The sequence below is a fragment of the Lygodium microphyllum genome, chromosome 30, assembly GCF_053477565.2.
Source record: "Lygodium microphyllum isolate KBCC chromosome 30, Lygodium_microphyllum_v1.1.10, whole genome shotgun sequence".
Taxonomy (NCBI): Eukaryota; Viridiplantae; Streptophyta; class Polypodiopsida; order Schizaeales; family Lygodiaceae; genus Lygodium; species Lygodium microphyllum.
This window is the reverse complement of record NC_141164.1, coordinates 100107647-100129283: the sequence shown is the minus strand read 5'-3', so window position 1 is coordinate 100129283 and position 21637 is coordinate 100107647.

Genomic DNA, 21637 nt, shown 5'->3' with positions numbered 1-21637 from the left:
TTACAAAATTGCTGATTTTATGCTGCAAGAAAATTTGGGTGCTGAGAATTCTCAGCAAAAAGTATTCTTTGTTGAAATATTTAAGAATAAAAACTTACAAGGTGTTGTTTATACATCAAAATTTGTGTTTACTAGGGTATTTACAACAAAGACTGAAATTTGTAGGTTGTAGCAAAGAAGCCAGAGTACAGACAAAATATAAGACTGTTGACAAGAAGGTCAGACTAGTTTGCAGAACTATTACTTGACATTTGCTTTCAATGTATGGACTAGCTACAGCCATCAAGCCACCAATCCCTCATCGATATAACCCTCCATAGCTATCCCTTTTGTAGCACTCCCTTTCCTCTTTTGATGGGGGTACCCATGTGCAAGGGTCCAAGGATGAAACTAACCAGGGCAAAAGGGGTAGTGTTTGTACATATCCGACCAGCGTAAGAAAAAGGGAAGAGGCAAAGTCTGTGAAGAAGGGGAAGGGAAGGGATTGCGAACATGAAACATGAGCTTTAAGGCAACACTTGATTCATAGTAATAGCACTTCATCGGAGCTTCCAATTTTCTTACTAGGGTGGGTTCGAGTAAAGCTGTGGTTTACTTTACCAACTGCCATGTCGGCGGTGGTTTGTGGTAAGCAGTATTTGTTTGATGAGATCCATGGTTCTCCTCCAATACCCAAGAGAGTGCGGTGTGGGAGTGGAGAAAGCTCTCCCATTCATTTTTTATCATGGAGGAGTGGTGCATTGCTAGGGATCGTGCAGCAAGGGCCTTACAAGCTTTTGAGACAGCTGTGATGACTACTACTGGATCGATGTTTGAAGAGATGCAAACATAGAATGGGCTACTGAAAGAACAACTTGGAGTGTTGCTTCGAGAAAATCAAATAATTAAACTGGCCATCACTATCCACCATGAAAGACAAGTGGAGCATGAGAGTTGTGCAAAAGAAATTCAGGGAGCTGAAACAAATGATTACTTGATATGGGAGCTGAAACAAATGATTACTCAATATCAAGAATAAATCCGAAACTTGGAGCTTAGCAACTATGCTCTAACACAATGGCAATCTATTTGATGGCGGTCCGATTGAAGATGGTGGACAGATGCTTGATGATTTGAATATATGAAAATGATGATATTTTTACATGCAAATTCCATTCTGACATGGCAGCATAATCAGTAGGATAATGGCATTCATCACAAGATTGCGTGATATGTTTTAAAGTAGGAAGGATGGCAATGTCCTGTCAAGTTCGTTACACACCAACACGAGGCCCCCCAAGTGTGTAAGCACCGGCCAATAGGAAGGCCCGAATTTTGAAAATGGGAGCCCCCTCTTACACACTGGGGGTGCCCGGCATCTCCGTCGAAAGGGGGTCTTCAATGCTTCCCCCACCCTCTTTCAGCGTTTCGTAGGGCGGGGGAGTTCCCCCATCTAGTGTCGTCCACAAGCAAGGCGAGTGGGCTCCAGGCATCCCTCTTTGCTTATTTCCAGGCTTCAACCTCATCAAGCTTCCCTTTGCCCATTGCTAGGGAGCTGTTGTGAAGAAGCAAGTTCTCCACAGGTATAAACGTTGTGCCAGGGGTTGCCATGCCTATGTGTTCGTCTCTCTGTGTTCATCTAGATTCATCCCTCTGTTCACACAAATCTATACATAGCCTGAAGGTGGGAAGCCATCTTTAATGATTATGCATCCAACCATGTCTCTCTCTCTTCTAGAAATGAGTTATATGTTAATGCATGGCCAATCAATTGCAAGTGATTTGCAGGCTTCACAGGTGGTTAGCTGATTCACAGGATTCAATGGTGGTCTTATCACAGGTGATTCGTAGGCTTCACAGGTGGTCTTATCACATGTATGCTCTCTCTCTCTCTCTCTCTCTCTCTCTCTCTCTATCTCTCTCTCTCTCTCTCTCTCTCTCTCTCTCTCTCTCTCTCTCTCTCTCTCTCTCTCTCTCTCTCTCTCTCTCTCTCTCTCTCTCTCTCTCTCTCTCTCTCTCTCTCTCTCTCTCTCTCTCGTGTAGGAAATAGAAGATACACAATAGAAATGCATTGCTATTATTAAAAAATGCTATGTTCATTCTATTGATCGAGGCTCTTTTTGTGGTTAGCTTTGGAATTAAAACTGCCTACAAGTTGGACAGAAATGTCTGGGGAGGAAATGCGATAAAGAAGGATGAGCAGGTGATTGAAATGGATGAGGTCCTTAGGGAGAAGCCAAAGGGCTTAATTGGTTTAATTATGTTCGAACCTATACGTAATGCAACTTGCCTTGATTTTGGAGGGTTTGAAGTTGCTTTCTATAAACAGATTATCATGACAGGTTGAATGTCTGCGTTGTGTTTATGAAAAAGTTGAAAGTTGTGTGCATACATGTTTGGTTTATAAGCATGCATGCATGCCTACATTTGCAAATTGAATAATTTGTTTATTGAAGGGTGTTCAGATCACAATATGTTCAATGTGATTAGATTAGCTATGTTTTTATCTTATGTTGTAGTGTACTATACGTTTTGAATGTTGTGTGTACACATGTTTCATTTGTGTGCATGTGTGCTATCTTTTAATCTTAAAAAGGTATTATGTTTGCAAATATAGTTGCCATTTGGACACCAAGCATAATGGTTTTTGCAAACCAAACAAGATCTATACATCATGGTTTTTGTAAAGAATGATGTATCTGTTTTGTTAAGTACTCTCGAAGTATCTATACACATTTGTGTACACTATGTTGATTAAGAACAAAATTTCACATAATATTTCGTTATGCACACTTGAAGTATGCGTAGATGTTTCTGTATTACTACATTTGTGTACACTATGTTGATTGAGAACAATATTTCACATAATATCAATTTTGTTATGTTGAAACTGTTGGAAAAGACTGTCCATAGTGCTGCCTATCTTTTTGAAACTATCCATTGTCCATTGTTTGAAACTATCTGAACCTATCCATTGTCCATAAAATCGAACTATCCTTTGTCCATAGTGCTGCATATTTGTAGTCAAAATTTCCCATAATGCATTCACAGATGGATAGTGCATGGCTGCAAATTTTAGCATGTTTTAGCTCTCTTGATTAGCGTAATACCAATGTGAATGTGCCATCAAATGTTGTTATAAATCATGGCTGACATATGCTGAAAATAGTATCCATTGTGGTGCCTATTTGTAGGGACTTTTCTGTTTAAGCTGTCATAATTATTATTACGTAAATAATAATAGTAGATCAATTATGTAAAGAACAATAAACATGTTTGTCCAATTTTCATGCATAAGGTGGAGCTCAATGGATTCTCAAGAGAGCACTCCCATGGAGGATGTGGGAGCTCTCGCTCAACCACCAAGACCCACAGACCGCTTATTGCTTCAAGTGTTCCAAGCGAGCTCTCGTGGCTATCTCTCACCTAGCTGACGCGCCCTCGATCCTCTCGGGGCGTAGTGAGCTTACCTTGATGCCGAAATGAGTTGTCTCCCCTCTCACATATGTCGGTAGCTCCATGATCCTAGATGCTAGCTCAAGCATCCTCAAGCCTCTTCCATCTCCAAGCTCCATCCACCATAGCCATGTGCGCGAGGAAAGAGAAGAGAAGGGAATAGAAGAGAGAAGAAGAGAGAAAAGGGGATGGTAAATATCTTCACCCTCTTGATCCCTCAGTCCTACACACTCACTCCCTTACACTCTCACACTCCCTCTCTCAAGAGCACACACACAAGCAAGGAGAAGAGAAGAGAAGAGAAGAGAGGACTCTTGTTAGCCACACACTAAAGATTGAGCTCTCATTCACTTTTAAACCCTAAATTCCCATGGGCACCCATCCCTTTTTACATGACGGGCCATTGTGGAAAGGTCCCTTTTTCTAATTCCCTCTTCTTGCTTCATGCCCTAAAGCTATACCCATCTATTCTTTTACAAGTGGCACAGGAGGGAGCCTAGTGCTCTTTTACAAGAGTTTTTAGAGTTTTTTGAGGCGCCTTTCATTTTAAATTTTGATTTTTTCCCCAACTTAGCTATAGGGGCTGCCTCTACACCTTTGCTCTTTTTTCATCCTTTTTCTACTTTTTCCTTTATTTTTTTGCCATCTCGAATTGGTGAATTGGGGTTAATATTACCCCTCTCCGAGACAGGTGCCAGTCCCATTGCACTTCTAGCTATTTGTTGGGAAAAGGTAGGCGGTTGGCAAGTTGTTGGTTAGGTGAGGGTAGGGACACATGTGGACTCAAATGCTTTGGAAGCTTTGGCAATGATGGTTGACAGAGAAGCCAATCAGATGTCAAGTGGATGATGGGGCCTCTAAAGTTAGTGGTTGGTCACATTTTGTAGTACCTGAAGGGAGAAGGTGCAATGCTGAGCCTAAGGGGAATGTCTACCTTAATGTGTGGGGTATTGTGCTTGTGCTAATGGAATGGGGAGCTGGGTCTAACCACAAGTAGGCGTGGGTGCTGCCCCACACTTGAGGATCCCGTTTGTGTGCTAGGGAGGTGCGGTGTGTGTAGCACAGGGTGACAGGTCTAACCATAGGCGAGTGTTACCTCCCTAGGTATGTCCTGCCCTTGATGTGCCCTAAGCATGAAGTGGGGGGTCAAAAAGGGGCTAGGGGGTTAGGAGTGGAGCCGGCCGACCAAAGCCATTGGACACACCTAGCTTGAGGACCCCTAGGTGTAGTGATTGTATCCTATGTGGTCCTGGTTGTGTCAGGTGAGTCTTTCTTTCTATGTCTTTTTGTGTGTGCTTTTTTTTTTTGACCCAAATGACAACCAATTTCTAATTTTCATCATCAAAGTGAGGTGGAGAAGGGGGCTGGATAGATTTACTCAAAAACTGCCAGCTTTGGATATATCCCTTGAGATTCATGCAAACATGGAGTGAAGTGGTGGAGAGGAAGGAGTGGTTACATCGGGCGAACTGGCTATTGTTAATATCTTCAAGAAGAGATAGGCAAAAAGAAGATAAAATGCTAGCTCTCATCATCAAGTGCATCATGGCATAGCTATTGATGGCGTTGGGATCAAAAAAGAGGGGTGGAAGGCCACGTTATTGTGGGGTAGGGTCCTGCTTAAGTAAGAGTTTAAGAAGACTAAGGTAGTTACAGGTGGTTATGAAGGCTCGATCGGGGCAAGAGGAAAAGTCAACGAGGAAGCAGGTCATGGATACATCTAGGTTTTCAAAGGTGAAGGTGGGAGCTTTTTCAAAAGAGGTATAGTTAGGATTGTAGATAATAGGTAAGTCATAGCGTCCATGGAGGATAGCATCAAAATTCACTGCTACCCTACGAGGGTACGCCATAAATGTAGGGTTGTTCCTCTCGTAGGGTAAGGTGTTGCAAAAGGCCATCCGAGCAAGCATGCTAATGTCGCACACCTGTCTCTTCCACATGGGCTGGTAGTTATAGCCTTGTACAGAATGTGACACTTCAAAGACCTTACTCTGCCAAAAGTCTACCTCTTCGGTCCCCGAGAGAGTGGGATTCTTTTCCCTCTCCTCCAGCCATTGCTGGCCTTTTTGGCTTCCAATCACAGTCACTTCATCCACTACTTTAAGTGGCATAACTCTCCTTAGGCTATTGGACAGAAGGAAGCTAAAGGAGAAGGGTTTTTTGTCCCTTTCCTGTTGCTCCCAAACTCTTAATTGAGCGTGGAAACCTGTTGGGAGGTCATCGGGGCATGGTGGTAGGAGTGCGGATGGTTGCATGACCGGCTTGGCTCTCATTTGTTTCTTGGTTTCTTCCACCAGTTTCTTCCTCCTTTCCTTGAGGGCGACTTGTCTTTTGGCAGATGTGTCAATTGATGGGTTGCTCTTGGGAATGTGGCGAGGGGGGTTGTGGAATAACCTCTTCTTTAAATCTTTCCATATCAATTTGGAGTTCAATTTCATCCCTTTGTCGGTCCTCTTGTTGTGGTTCCTCTTCAAAGCCTAGTGCATTGACCTCCTGTGGGGTTAGGCCAGCCATCAATAAGTAATTTCATTGATCATCATATCAAGATTGTGGGAGAGAAGGAAGGAGTCTCACTTGTAGCTTTCTTGCTTGCACAATGGGGGAATACACACAAGGGTGGAGGTTGAAAACAGTTTTCCTCTTCTTAGTTGTGTAAGCCAAAAAGAAGTCTCTTACAAAGAAATAGAAGAACCCTATATATGGGTCTCAAACCAAACTCAAATAACTAAGGTGGCATACTAACTGAGCCACGAACTAGAGTAGATAAGGATAGCTGTCATCTAGCCATTATTCATGGGCGGTGTACCAACCGTATCTACAACTGACACGTCGGTGACATAAATGCACAACGGTCACCCTGGCATATCACGAGTGGAGCTTGATATCTCAACACTCCCCCTCGAGCTCAATCCCAATTCCTGCACACCAAGCAGGTCTCTGAACTTGCGCAGCTTCTTTGCGCCCAATGCCTTCGTGAATATGTCAGCTACCTGATCCTCTGTGCTGACATAAACTAGATCAATAAGACCTAGTAAAACCCTCTCTCGCACATAGTGATAATGCACCTCAATGTGCTTTGTTCTAGCATGATAGACTGGGTTATTTGCCAAGTGTATACTACTCATGTTGTCACAATAAATGACAACTGGCCCATCTGTAGACTGATGCATATCATAAAGTAGCTTATGCAACCAAGCTACCTCACATATAGCCATTGCTGCACCCCTGTACTCAGCCTCTGTGCTCGACAAGGCAACTGTAGGCTGTTTCTTGCTGCTCCAAGCGACTGCAGCACTCCCAAAAGAGAACACATATCCACTGGTAGATCGTCTATCAGAAATACTACCAGCCCAATCAGCATCAGTGTATCCATGCAACTGTATCTGAACCCCAGTCTCATAAAATAGTCCATACTGCAATGTGGACTTCACATACCTGAGTATGCGTCTAGCCACATCCAAATGCGGTTTCCTTGGAGCCTGCATAAATTGACTTACCAATCCAACAGCATAGCTCAAATCTGGCCTGGTAATAGTCATATAAATCAAGCTTCCTACTATGCGTCTGTACATAGTAGGGTCTTCTAGAAGCTCACCTGCATCTGTGCTCAGCTTCACATTCTGCTCCAAAGGAACTGAAATAGGCTTACAGCCTGTCATCCCATATTTGGACAGCATGTCCAATCCATACTGCCTCTGTAAGAGCTGTATCCCACTTGGTAATCTAATCACCTCAATGCCCAAGAAATAACGCAGCTCTCCCAAATCCTTCATCTCAAACTTCTGCTTCAATAGCATTTTCACATGAAGGATATCTTCATCACTGTCACCTGTCATAATCAAATCATCAACATAAATGACAAGTAGCATAATACCTTTCTCTGTTTTTCTCACAAAAAGTGAGAAATCTGCCTTGGAAATCTGAAAGCCAATAGTGACAAGATACTGTCCTATCTTGTCAGACCATGCTCTAGGTGCTTGCTTCAAGCCATACAAGGCTTTCTTCAACCTGCAAACAAACTCAGGATGAACAGCATGCACATAACCTGGTGGCTGCTCCATATAGACCTCTTCTTGCAAATCACCATGCAAGAAGGCATTCTTTACATCCATCTGATGTAAAGACCATCCCTTTGATGCAGCCATAGCAATGACTGCTCTTACAGTTGCCATCCTTGCAACCGGACTGAATGTTTCTTCATAGTCAATGCCATATGTTTGTGCATACCCCTTGACTACTAATCTTGCCTTGTATCTGTTCACAGAACCATCTGCATTGTGCTTCACCTTATAAACCCACTTACAGCCAATTGCATTTTTACCTTTAGGCAAAGGTACCAATTCCCATGTAGCATTTGCTTCCAAGGCATCCATTTCTTCATCCATGGCTTTCTCCCATTTTTCTTTTCCCATGGCTTCCTCAAAAGAAGTGGGTTCTGGTTCCTGTATCACTTTAACCATATATGCATAATGAATGGCTGTAAATCCATCATATTTCAGCCTATCCACATGATACCTAGCTCTGGTAGACCTGCGCAAAGTAGGTTCACTCCCAGGTGCTCTCAAAACATCCCTGGTCTTCCTTACTCCAAGTGTAACAATAGAAGGAATACCCAACTCATCATCAATGCTCTGTTCTGAGCCACTGGATTCACCATCCACATAAGAGTGACCTGCATTCACTTCAAACATGGGCTGATCAACCTTCTCTTTTCCTTTTCGTGATACCTGCATACCACTATTTGCATTGCTTTGAGAAGATTCTCCTGATCTCAATCTGCCTGTCCATGGCGAAGAATGTGAACCAGTGCTAGAGGACGCTCCAGGTCCACTAATATTTTGTGATTGCTGCTGTGAATTTTGTGCAGCATTACCATTTTGTGCATCTACATCATCAATCACATTTACTGGTTTATACCAGCTACTCATCTCATCAAAAACAACATCTTTGCTCACTGTAAACTTACGAGTAGAAGGGTTATAGCATCTATACCCTTTTTGCTGCAGAGAGTAACCAATAAAGATACACTTCTCAGCTTTTGGATCCAACTTGGATCTCAGCTCATCTGGCACATGTACATAGGCAATGCAACCAAAAATTTTCAAATGAGAAATATCTGGTTTTCTACCAGTATACCTCTCCTCTGGAGTCATCCCATGTATTGCTGCAGTGGGAGTCCTGTTCATTATATAGACTGCTGTAGCAACTGCTTCAGCCCAATAAAAATCTGGCAAGTCTTTTTCATTGAGCATGGCACGAGATACCTCTCCAATATGCCTGTTTTTCCTTTCTACAATTCCATTTTGTTGTGGGGTATGACTGCATGAATATTGCTGCTTTATGCCATGCTCTTGCAGGAACCTTGCAAACTCATTTGAGAGATACTCTCCCCCTCCATCTGACCTTAGGTATTTTATTTGCAGGCCTGTTTCTTTTTCAACCATAGCTTTAAGGGTTTTGAAATGCCCAAAAACTTCACTTTTCTTTTTCATAAAATACACCCAAACTTTTCTGCTATAGTCATCAATAAAAGTGACAAAATAATGACAGCCTCCAAGAGATGCAGCTTTAGTAGTCCACACATCAGAGTGGATTAATTCCAATGGCTTCTTACTCTCTTGAACATGTCTAGGAAATGGTTTCCTTGCCTGTTTTCCAAACTGACAGGCTTCACATACCTTATGCATTTCTTCAACCTTGAATTTTGGCAAACCTGCAACAATATTTTGGGCCTGCATTGATTTAAGTCGCTGTATATTAACATGACCAATGCGTTTATGCCAGATATCAATATCTGCAACTACACCGGTCCCATGTGCAAACATTGCTACACTCAATTCAGACATGTCTGCATCCAACGTAAACATTCTGCCCTTCTTCTTTCCTTTTGCTATCAAGCGACCTTTATTTTTCATATCCTCAACAAAGCATCCATGAGGATTAAATCTGACCTGCAAGCCCTACTCAACCATTTGACCAACAGAAACCAGATTCTTGGTGATATTCGGGACATGAAATACATCGGACAGGTATTTCTTTTTCCCATCCTGCATAGACAAAGGAATTTTTCCAATCTGCACAATAGGATGTGCAGTATCATCACCAGTCTCCACAAATCCTGGTTTTTTTATTTTTCTTGCATCCTCCATCCATTCTGCATGACCTGTCATGTGGTTTGATGCACCTGAGTCAACATACCATACACCATTGCTTTCTTCTGCACTTGTCACAGAATTGTTCATGTGCTGCACCATAAACAAGTGCTCATTTCTGTCATCACCCTGTCTACTAGAAGATGCATAATTCCCTTGTTGCAGTTTTCCATTCATGATGTCATTCTGCTTTTTATAGCAGTCTTTAGCCATATGACCCATTTTACCACAGTAGTAGCATTCAACATTACTGTTTGCATTTTGGCCTCTTTGCCATCCACCACGACCTCTTTGGCTCCCCCTGCCTCTAGAGTTACCACATCCTCCTCCATAGGACTGGTTTTCTTGAGTTTGCTGCATATTCTGATTTCTACCACGGCCTCCAAAACGGCCTCCTCTACCTCTGCCTCTACCTCTTCCAGCATTTGAGTAGAAGACAGCTTCTTTTGAAGTTCCTCCTGAAGAAGATGCACCACCATTTCTCTGCTCCTCAGAAATTAGAAGAGCAATCAACTCCTCAAAATCAGGAAATCTTTCACGGACGGAAATGGATGTTCAGAACTGTGCATAATCCTTTCCTAGACCATTCAAGGTCACGGAAACTAAATCATCATCTTCCACTGGCGACCCAATGGAAGCAAGTGCATCTGCAATCTTCTTCACCTTCATGTGGTAGTCGTTGATGCTCATACTTTCTCTTTGCACATTATGCAACTCTTTCTTGAGTTGCATTTTCCTGGCTTGCATATTTGTGCTATACATTTTTGACAAAGTATCCCATGCCTCCTTTGGCGTACTTGCATCCTGAATATGCACAATCATAGAGTCTGAAATACTGATAGACAGCCAATACATAACTTTCCTGGCTCTCTCATGCCATGTTTTGAATGCCTGCATTTGCTGTTGATTGGGAACATCAGGAAGAACTAGTTCTTCTTCATTTCCTACAACAAATTCCCAATATCCTTTTCCCATAAGGAAATTTGTCATTCTAAACTTCCATGCTTGGAAGTTGTTCTTGTCAAGCTTTTCAGTGACAATCTGTGAGAGAGAATCAGACGCCATTACAGAACACTGCAAAAAATTCTGTCACTGTAAAGAACACAGCTTCAGCCTCACAAAGGCAAATCTGTAAAACTGATGAAAGTGGTATTTGACCACACAGTCACTTCCTAGTGACGATTTTGCATCAACAGGCAACAGGGATGATTCTGTAACTCCCAATGTCTCTGCGCACAAGCATACGATGCAATTTCTACAGTAACTTTTCACCGACCTGTAGAACAGTGGCTGCACAGCATAAAACTGGACCTTTTCTTGAGTGTGTGCAGAAAACTTCCGCCTCCAAAACAGGCCCGGAAATGGCCTCAAATCAAAAAAACAAGGTCGTCAGGGGCTAAAGCCCTCTCCCGCAGCATATACTGCCCTCTTGCTTCACCGCGAAAGGCGTCTCAACCTGAGACACTGCACTCTTGCAATTTCCGGCTGTGCTACCTGCAGAGATCTGCTCCCAAAACAGAAAATGAAAGCAACACTGCTCCTCTTACTAGAACACGGCGAGCTTGGCTTGCTTTCTTGAGCTCCTTACCACGAACAAGGCTCTGATACCATATCAAGATTGTGGGAGAGAAGGAAGGAGTCTCACTTGTAGCTTTCTTGCTTGCACAATGGGGGAATACACACAAGGGTGGAGGCTGAAAACAGTTTTCCTCTTCTTAGTTGTGTAAGCCAAAAAGAAGTCTCTTACAAAGAAATAGAAGAACCCTATATATGGGTCTCAAACCAAACTCAAATAACTAAGGTGGCATACTAACTGAGCCACGAACTAGAGTAGATAAGGATAGCTGTCATCTAGCTATTATTCATGGGCGGTGACATAAATGCACAATGGTCACCCTGGCATATCACGAGTGGAGCTCGATATCTCAACACATCAAGGCTCAACCCCACGACATCGGGTTGGGGTGGCATGTGCAGTCCTGCTTTCAGGGCTCTACAGGCTATGCTTAGTTTCTTCTTTGCCACTTTGAGGGACTCCCCTTCCTCTGAGTGGGTGGTATCCATTAGTGTATTCAAGAAGGCTTTATATTGAGTGTTGAAGGCCACTTGGGTGGCCTCTGCTCTGCTCTCTACGAGGATTTTCTCTTTTTCCACTAAAGCCAGGTGACGCGCCAAGGTCTTCATCCTCTGTTCATTCTATCCCACCCATTCTTTGGCTCTCTTCTTCATTTCCTCCATGCCCTCTCCTTGCCTTTGCACCAGATCTATGAATCTTTGCTCCTGGTCTTTCAATTCTTTGCCCATTCTCTCTTGCTCTTTTCTTTCTAAGTTCAGCTTATCACTCACGATCTCCATCTCCTTGGGATGTTGTTCTTCCTCTTACTTCCTCTCCTCTTCCTTGGTGACAAACTCCTTCATGCCTCGTTTAATATGATCAATCTTTGCGGTTAGCTCTTCTTGTTGCATGATCAAGAGTTTATAATCCCTCTGCACTTTTACCAACTCCTGATTCCCATCTTCCAGCCATTGCCTCCAACTTTCCTCCCTGTCGTCCTTAGCCTTCAGCTCTTGTTTGAGATCAAAGATCTCCTTTTGTTGCATGGCTATCTCTTAGGTCTTCTCAAGCTGAAAAGTACCTACCAACTCTTTTTTTGTAGCTAACTTGGCCATAGCTATCTTCCTCTCCTCTTTAGCTTTCTCTAGCGAAGAGAGCAATTCAGCAACATATTCGTCGTAGTAGTTAGCTCGTGGCATCATCATTGTGTGGATCAGAGTGGTTGAGGCCTCCACTTTCTAGAGTTTTGGATCTTGTCTAGATTCAACGTCTGCAGCTGGCCTCTTTTGCTCTGTGGCTGTGGTTTCCATGCTCTTCCCTTGGACTAATTCTTTGTTGATGAAATATTTCATCCAAGCCACTAAGTTTGAATCATCGGTACTAGTAGGGATGCTTAGGGTGAGGGTGGCTGCTTCGGTGGTAGGTGCCAGGAGGGTCGGGATAGGATGGATGGGGGCTTTACCCTTGCCTTCAGTGGGGTGGCTGGCGGTATGATCTTTGGCACCTAAGTACTTGAGCTTGGCCCCTCCTCCCTGGGCAGGCTGAGAGCTCCTAGGTCATCTGCCCGGCTTTGTTGCTCTATAGATCGACGTGTGGCTTCGGCCATGTCTTCCTCCTCCTTCCTTCTCAGCTACTCCTCTTCCTCAACGGCCCTTCTCTCCCTCTCTTCCTCTGCTTTCCCTGATTCTTTCTCCAATTTATCTACTTCTTCTTTTTCTTTCTTCTTCATCTCTTCGGCCTCCTGTTTTGACACCTTCTTAGCTTTCTTGGCTTCCTCCTTCAACTTTTCTGCTTCCTGTTTCTTCTTCTTCTCCCTCTCTTCCGCCTCTTTGAGGGATTTCCTTTTTGCTCTCTCTAAGTCCTCCTCCTCCTTTTTACAACCTTCATCCTACTTCTTCTTTTGTGTTGTCCTCTTCTTAGGTTTCTTTGCTTGCTTTTTGCTTGACTATTCCTTCTATTCTCCCCCTTCTTCGTCACTTTTGATCATGTCGCTAGATAGCTCTTGGTCCTGGTGAGGGGGCAATCTATCAGGTGTTTCTCCTTCTCCTTCCTCTGCATCCTGTGCCTCTTTTAGTGCCTCTTGGATGAGGGCAGTAAAAACACTTTCGTAGTCGATGAAAGAGGCTTTCTTCCTCTTAGTGCTTTTGGAGGATGGGGAATCCCTGCATGCTGGCTTGCTCCCCAAGGTTAGTGCTTTTACTGCTTGGTCTATGGTCTTGCGCACATAGCCATTCCAATCAACCTCATCCAGGGTGCGGGCTGCCACATTCTCCAGCACATGCACACTGATTCGGTGTGCATGAGGGAATTGTAGCACTGGCTGGAGAACAGTACTATGTGCATCAATTTTGCCTGCATGGTTCCACATTCCTGATTCGGGTTGTAAGTTCTGAGGAATTCCACACACTTTGTGTGGTCAGGCTCTTGTGTGAACTTCTCGAGGTACTTAACGAGGTTGCATTGCTCTAGACCCTCTTGGCTACTTCCTCCTTGGCCACTACTTTCTTGATGTTATGGATGGTTTGAAATTTTAGTTGGTTTTAGGCATGGCTTTCCAAGGAGATGACGTACTAGGCCCTCTCCTCTTCCATGAAGGGGAGTCAGTGGTGGACACGGTCTTGTTGCGACATCTTTCGTTCCTGTCATGAACCATAATCCCCATTAGTGCTTTTAAAAATAATAATTTGCTGAAAATAAAGACTTTATGTTTGTTGAATGACAGCATTAAGATCCAACATAGATTCTTCCCTTCAGACTTTTTGCCTTTTATTTCAAAGCTTTTGTGGCATTCCTCCTACATCACCTATTTCTTATGTGTTTATGTGTTTATGTGTTTGCTTGATCTTGATTGGACTTACCCCCTCCCCTTCCTGATTGAGAAGAATCCTTCCTAGGATTGAAGGTTAGGAGGTCAAGGGCATTTAGTATTCAAATATAAGGGTTACTTGCATATGAGCCAAGTATAGAATTCTGGGTTATACTCCAACTGAGCTTCATGGTCCAGATCGAAGGGTCGAGTGCTTATGTGCGTGACGTAAGTGAGGACATCCATTAGAAAATTGCCAGAATCAACACGGCTAGCGATGTGGAGCTCTTCTTCGATTAGGAGACGATCAAGATATGGGTGTCCGTTGACGTGCTCTTCCATGGGTCGGCCACAAAGAGTGGTTAATACTCTATATGAGGTGGGTGCGACATGGGTCATACTCTGATGTCTTGATTGTGCGGTGCTACTATGTTGGTCATGATTTGACATCTTTGAAATTCCCACTGCAATCGCGGAGTGTATGAGTTTCGTAAAAATGGGGAATCGATGTCAGCTAACGCTTTCAACTCCTCGACTTCTTTGTCAATGTTGAAAGCACTCACGCGCTTATCATAGGACGTAATGAGGCGTTGTTTGATGTCTTTTTCTCTTGATATCTCAATGTGTAGCAACTCGGCAGTGCTGAGTGGGGCATTTTGACAAATGTGAATTCGAATGTTTCCTAGGAACAAGGTATCGTGCAAACTTCAGTTAAAGGCTCTTGCAACAGGCCTAAGTCCAAGCAGTCATAACTTAGAGCTAGTGACAGGAATGTGGCATCTAAGCGTCTGAGACAAGCAATAGCGTCATCCCCTATGTCTTCGGGTAGGTCTATGGCTAGAGTTAAGAATGATTTTTTCTTGGAGGGTTTAAGGCCTGCAAGTGGCTGAGGCTTGATGGGGCTAGAAGGCTTGCCGACGGATGATGGCAGTTGCCCATGAAGTGGTGGTTGAGCCTCATGGATGAGTGTCGAAGTAGTAGCTACTACGGGTGGGATGCTACACTCGGATTGGGTTTGGCAAGTCTTATCAGCATTAGCAAGGGTTGAAGTATGTAAAGGCATTTGTGGTTTGGGCCGATAGGCTTGCCCCACCCTTCTAGGCTTATGCGTGGGTGAGCTTGTAGGAGGCGAGTCCTGGAAGCACTGCGTCTTCTAGTTGTGAGGTTCTATGGGGCTCAGGGTGATCAAGCTTGAGGGTGGTCTGTGAGTAGCACCTTGGGCCATTTTGGCCTTAGGGATTCATATCCAGGATTTTCCCTCATAGTAGCCTTGTGCACACAAAAGGGCTTTAGGAACCCATCTTGGCTTGATCATGATTTGATTTCTGTAACTGCATCTCGACCTCCTAGGTTTAGAGTTTCTTGTTTTACGAGAATGTGAGCATTCACTCCTAGGTGGCGGTTGCGGTTGTTTAGGCCTCCATTGAAACTTAGGATGTTGGGCCTTAGCTTTTGCTGCTGTGAACAATGGCTCGTGAGATGCGGTGGATGGTGGCCAAGCACTACCCCCCTCCATGGACTTGACTACAAATATTTCTACTAGTGGCCTTGCAAACTTTGATGAGGTCGCACAACCCCTTGCTAAAAGATGTAACAATGCGGACGTTGCCTATGGCGAGGTGGATGCGCTCTGAATCATAATCAACATTGCAGTGAGTTTGCTTCTTGAAGGTTTTCCCTAGCAGTGACTCCATGCCCCGGTCTTTAGTGTTTGGAAACACGTAAAAGATCATGGGTACAATCTCAGACTCGATAGCAATAGCGGCCCTGTACTTGTGGAGAAGTGCGTATGAGCGGCCTCCATATGGGCTTAATTTGGCATTAGTGGGCTGTAGTGGTGGTTTACCAAGTCGGGTCCAATGATTGTGAGTTAAGACATTGAAGTCTGCTCCCTCGTCGATAAAGGCATTGAAGGCGCATGTTTACTTGGCAGTGACCATGATGTGGAGGTATGCGGGTTTTACGGCTTCCTCATCCTCATCATCAATCTCCGTGATTGTGGCAACTCGTACCTTGACAAGGGGTTCTAACATTGGTGGCTCATGCAACAAATGCGTAGGAGGGTAGTACTTCTTAATGCGACTGCCGTTGAAGAAGCCTATGCCCTCGCTGTCTAGAGTCTCGAGCTCAACGTTGCCAGTTCGGCTGATTGCACGAACCTTGAAAGGCCCCAGACCTCTAAACTTCATTTTCTGCTTGTGTTCTTTAACTGAGTATAGGAGCACTAAATCACCCTATTCAAAGTCACGCTGGTTGACATGCTTGTCAAACTAGCTTTTGTGTCATGCCTTCTCACATATGAGTGCATGAGTGGCTAGAAGGCAAGTTTTCGAGAGGCATTCAAGTTAAACGAGGTGTTGCCTCCATGCCTCCTTCCCTTCCCATCATTCTTGAAGTGCTATTCTCAAGCTAGGAACAAATTCTACTGGTAGAATTGTCTTAGTCCCATAGGTCAACCTAAAGGAAGTCTGGCCGACAGCCGTTTTATAAGCTGCATGGTAAGCCCACAAGGCTGCCATCAGCTAGTTATCCCAATCGCTACGTGAAGCAGAGGCTACTTTGGTCAAGACATTTACAAGGATCTTATTTGTGGATTCTGCTTGCTCGTTTGCCTGAGGATAGTATCGAGAGGATTTTGCCTACCCGTTTGCCTGTGGTGGCCTGCAAGGTACTGTAGTATAGAGAGAATTAATGAATTGCAGGCCTTGGTCACTGACTAGTTCAATGGGGCACCCGAATTGTGAGACCACCTCCTCCCACCATAAGAACGTGGTAGTCATTCTAGCTTCATTCTTTTGTGTCTCTCTCGCTTCTGTCCATTTCGTTAGGTAGTCTATGGCCACAATGATATATTTGGCCTCCGAATACTGTGCCACAGGACTAATGGGTCCTATGAAGTCGATCCCCCATTTTTCAAAGGGTTGTCGTGCAATGATTAGGGTAAACTCCATTTGATCCTAGCAAATCGGGACTTTTGTACGATGTTTGTCACTCGTCAAAATGCTTGACAAATCGTGCTCTGTCACGAAAAAGCGTGGGCCACCACAATTGAGACTGCAGCACCTTGCGGGCTATCATGTCTCCACTAAAGTGCCCTCCAGCAATTCGTTATGTGCCTTTGCGAGCACACGGTGCATCTCATGCTCGCATACGCATCTACGCAACAACCCATCTTGCCCTAGCCTATATAGTTGGCCTGCTATCAACTGATAGGGTTGGATTTTGAGGATAAGTCGCCTAAGTTTGTCTTTTTCTATCGGTTGCTCAGGCAGTCTGTGCTCCAGCACTTGGACGATGTCATCCGCCCAATATGGCGTTAGATCAGCCTTGAATAAATCTCTATCGCTGGAAAGGTTAAACAGATGGGTGTTTGGCAATTCATCGATAGTGCCTTGTCCCAACAGCCTCTCCCGTGAGGATGCATAACATGTGGTCAACCATGTAGTGTTGTTTTTCCTTCCATACAACCATGGAGAAGTTGAATTCTAAAAGTAGAAGGAGCCATCGAGCTATGTGTCTTGTAGTGCAAGATTTGTTTACTAGATAGAGCAAGGCTTGATGGTCCACAAAGAAAGTAAAAGGTGTAGCCAACAGATATAATGCCGAAACTTATTTATAGCAAATACCATGGCTAAACCCTCTCTCTCAGTCGTTGAGTAATTCATTTCAGTCTCAATGAGTTGTCTGCTAGCAAAGCTCACGACAAAGTTGTGTTTGCCAGGTTGGCACAACACTGTCCCCATGGCGAATTTCGATGCATCAATATGCATATGGAAGGTAATGGTCCAATCTTAGGCTCATAGAATGGGTGCAGTAGTTAGAGCCTTCAGACGAACTTCAGCTCTAATCAGGTCACTGTAAAAACTACGCCAGATCTACGATTTCTACAATGTCATCCACCATGTCGACTAATGTCTGCCTTTGTTGTGCCAGGCTGAATCGCCCTGAGTTACTGAAGAGTTCTTCAGAAGGAACCATGAGCTGAAATGGCCTCCTTTGTCCTCCCCAGGTCCTCCATCAGAGGTGGGTCTGGTTTGGCTATGGAGGCAAGAGGTAAAAGATGAAGATGATGGACTATCTTATGCACTTAGTGAGGCTGAGGGTATAGGAAGATAAGGGGATCAGAGGAGGCTCTGATACCATGTTTGAAAGTAGAGTTGTAGCATTGGAATTTGTGCACAAAAGGGAGAAAGAGACTTAAAGTACAAGAACAAATTCTTGTTTAATAAGTTTCTCAAGGTACAACTTGGGTACACTCTATCTCACACTTGATAGTGATCCATAGGCTGTTTATATAGGCTCTGCCAAGCTAGGGTTAGGGTTTCCCCTGCCCCTAAGGCTATTCACACCCATCTGCCCTCATACTCCCTTGATTATAGTGGGTTCCTATGCCTATCTTCTAACATGAAGAATAGACACGTGAATGCAATCAAGGCTAGAAAGACAAAATATATTGTGCCTCTAGTGGAAGCCAAAATCAATGGGTAGAGAGTATCAAACATGAAGAATAGACATGTGAATGCAATCAAGGCTAGAAAGACAAAATATATTGTGCCTCTAGTGGAAGCCAAAATCAATGGGCAGAGAGTATCAAAGACATGTGGATGGAGGTGCAGAGATTTGTGTCATGACAGAAAAGTTGATATATCATTTGGGATTAGAGATAAGTGAAACTACTAAATTTGGGGCCAAACTGGCTAAAATATAGTAGTAAATTGTTTGGGAGTTATAAAGAAAGTCAAGGAAAAGGTGTTTGGAGTGCAATTGGAGCTTAACATGTATGTGATGCCAGTGAAGGGGGACAGCTATCCACTCATTCTTGGGCGACCATGGCTAATGGGAATGAGAGCCAAACAAGATAGGGAGATAGGGGTTTTAGAGCTAAGGCCACAGAAGGGGCTATAGAAAAAATGGAAGACCACTATCTACAACATGAAGGAGGGCCGACAGGAGGATCTTGCATTAGAGACCACTGCTGATGAATGGAGTTCCAGCCAGGATTGGTCATCTACGACAGAGGGCGAGCCTTCTAATCAGTAGGAAAAAAGATCTCTAGAAGTGATGGGGATTACATTGAAAGGGCCTTCTAGTAGTGAAATTCCACAACAGCTTCCAAAGGTTGAGAAGGAGGGTTTAGAAAAAATGTTGACTAAGGATCTATCAGTTGAGGAGAAGGCAACCTACATGGAAGTGGTGATAAAATACTCTACACTTTTTATTTATGATTATGAACACATCACAGGTGTGACGGTAATACAACATCACATTAATCAAAAGATGGAGCAAGGCCAATGGTGCAGCGGCTACAACGATTGGGAGTAGTTCAACAAAATGCTTTACTCACTGAGGTGCAGCGACTTTTGAAGGCAGGCTTCATTTATCCAATAGGGGACTTAAAGTGGGTTTCATCTGTAGTGGTGACACCCAAGAAGAATGACATATGGTGGATTTGTGTGGACTATAAGCCGCTAAATGCTGCAACAAAGAGAGATCACTTCCCTCTTCCCTTTCAGGATGAAATACTCAACGAGGTGGCCAGGCATGAGAGATACATTGTTTGTGATGGGTATCTAGGTTATTTGCAGATCCGAATAGCTGAGGAGGATCAATAGAAGACCACCTTCATCATGCCTTGGGGGTGTTTTTCTTACAAAGTAATGTCATTCGGATTAACAAATGCCCCAGCTACCTTTCAACGATTAATGAATTATGTCTTCCAGCCATATTTTGGTAAGTCCTATTAGGGTATTTATTGATGATTTTTGTATATTTCTAAGGCTCTACATCTAGGGAAGTTGGATGAAGGTTTCAACTGCCTCGCACAAATGGGGGGGCAACTAAACCATGAGAAGTGTCGTATTGGTGAAAGTAGTGTAACTTTATTAGGGCATGTTCGTAAGTGAGAGGGACATTGAAGCGGATCCAAAAAAATTTAAGGCCCTATTGGCACTGCTGTCACGATCTTCTATGAATCAACTAACCTCTTTCATTCATAAGGTGCAATATATGGGGTGGTTCATTCATCTCCTCTCCCAATTAGTGTTTCCACTGTAACAATTGACCCACTCTGAGGAGCTCCTGTGGAGTAACAAAAGCGAAAGGTGCTTTTAGGAGGTGAAGAAGGCTCTTAGCACCCTTCCCATAATTTTACAGCCTTGTCGGGATTAAGAGTTTTTTGTCAACTCGAGTTTTGGGAAAGATGCTCTAAGGGAAACACTAATACAAAAGGATGCTAAAACTGGCCTGATGAGGTCGGTTTACTTTTCTAGTAGAGTAATGAAAGCATCATAATGAGAGTACAAGATGGTGGAGGTGATGGTTTTGTCTCTTATGTCTGTTGTAAGTAAGTTTCGTCCTTATCTTCTCCCTAGAGTGTTCACAGTGATCACGACAGAAGAGCATTTTCCCTATGCCTTACAACACATGGATGTTTCAGCCATAATTGCTAAGTGGGTGATACAAATCCAAGAGTTTGACTACACCTTCAAGGTGGAGGACTCTACTCGGGCCTGCCTAGCTGATTTGTTGACTCATAGATGCCATCAAAAGAAGGAAAAAGAGAAGGGAAAGGTAAAATAGGAGACATCTCCTCTTGAAGACCCGCCACGGGTGGAGAATGCCCATGCCCTCTACTTTGATGGGGCCTACAAGCGTATGAAAGACAAAGTGGCAGCAATAATAGTGGTGTTCAGTCTTGAGGGTGTGAAACTTTATGGAGAAGGTATTAGCCTAGAGGATGTCCATTCTAACAATGAAGCAAAATATCAAGCCTTGCTTTTAGATTTGAGGTGGTGTCTCTTACATGGTCACTTGACTTAATGTTTTTGGGGATTCTATGCTAGTTGTTAAGAAAATGAAAGGAATCTAGGCTTGTAAAAATGATAACTTAGCCATGAAAATGAGAGAATCTAAAACTCTCACGAGGAAGCTAAAGAAAGCCCAAATCTATTTTGTGCCAAGGTGCACAAACGGTGACGCAAATGCTCTAGCAGCTAAAAATTTAAAAGAGGTAATGGTGTGCATCATCGCAGTAAAGCTCTCCTTGTTTCAGGGTAAGTTTCAACTACAAGATGTGCTTTATTTTCTTGAGCATGGTGAGACACCTACACATATGAATAAGAGTAAGAAAAGGTGGTTGGCTACTAAGGCCACTAAACACCGCTTGATAAATTATGTGTTGTATTGCAAAGGAAAGGATGCAGTGCTTAGAAGGGTACCAATAGTAAAGGAGATTATGGATGTGATTAAGAGCTACCATGAGGGGGTTTTTGGTAGACATTTTGCTCAAGAAATAACCAATAGAAAGATTCTCCAAGCCAGTTTTGTGTGGCCTAGTCTGCATCGAGAGGTGCAACATTGGTGCCACACTTGTGATACTTGCCAAAAGGTCAGACTAAGGAAGCTAGTGCATGAGGAAAAAAATCCCATAACTACATATGACCCATTTGAGAAATGGGGGATTGATGCAATAGGGCCACTCCCACAAACTCAATCTGGCAAGGAATACATCATAATGGGTGTGGACTACATGACAAGGAGGGCTGAGGCTTCAGCAAACTAGTAGGATCACAGCCCAACAAGTGGGAAAATTTGTGTTTGAAAACATTCGTTGTGCAAGTTTGGCACACCTTTAGAAATTATCTATGACCAGGGTCCTGCTTTTAGGGATAATCTAGTGGGGGAGCTAAT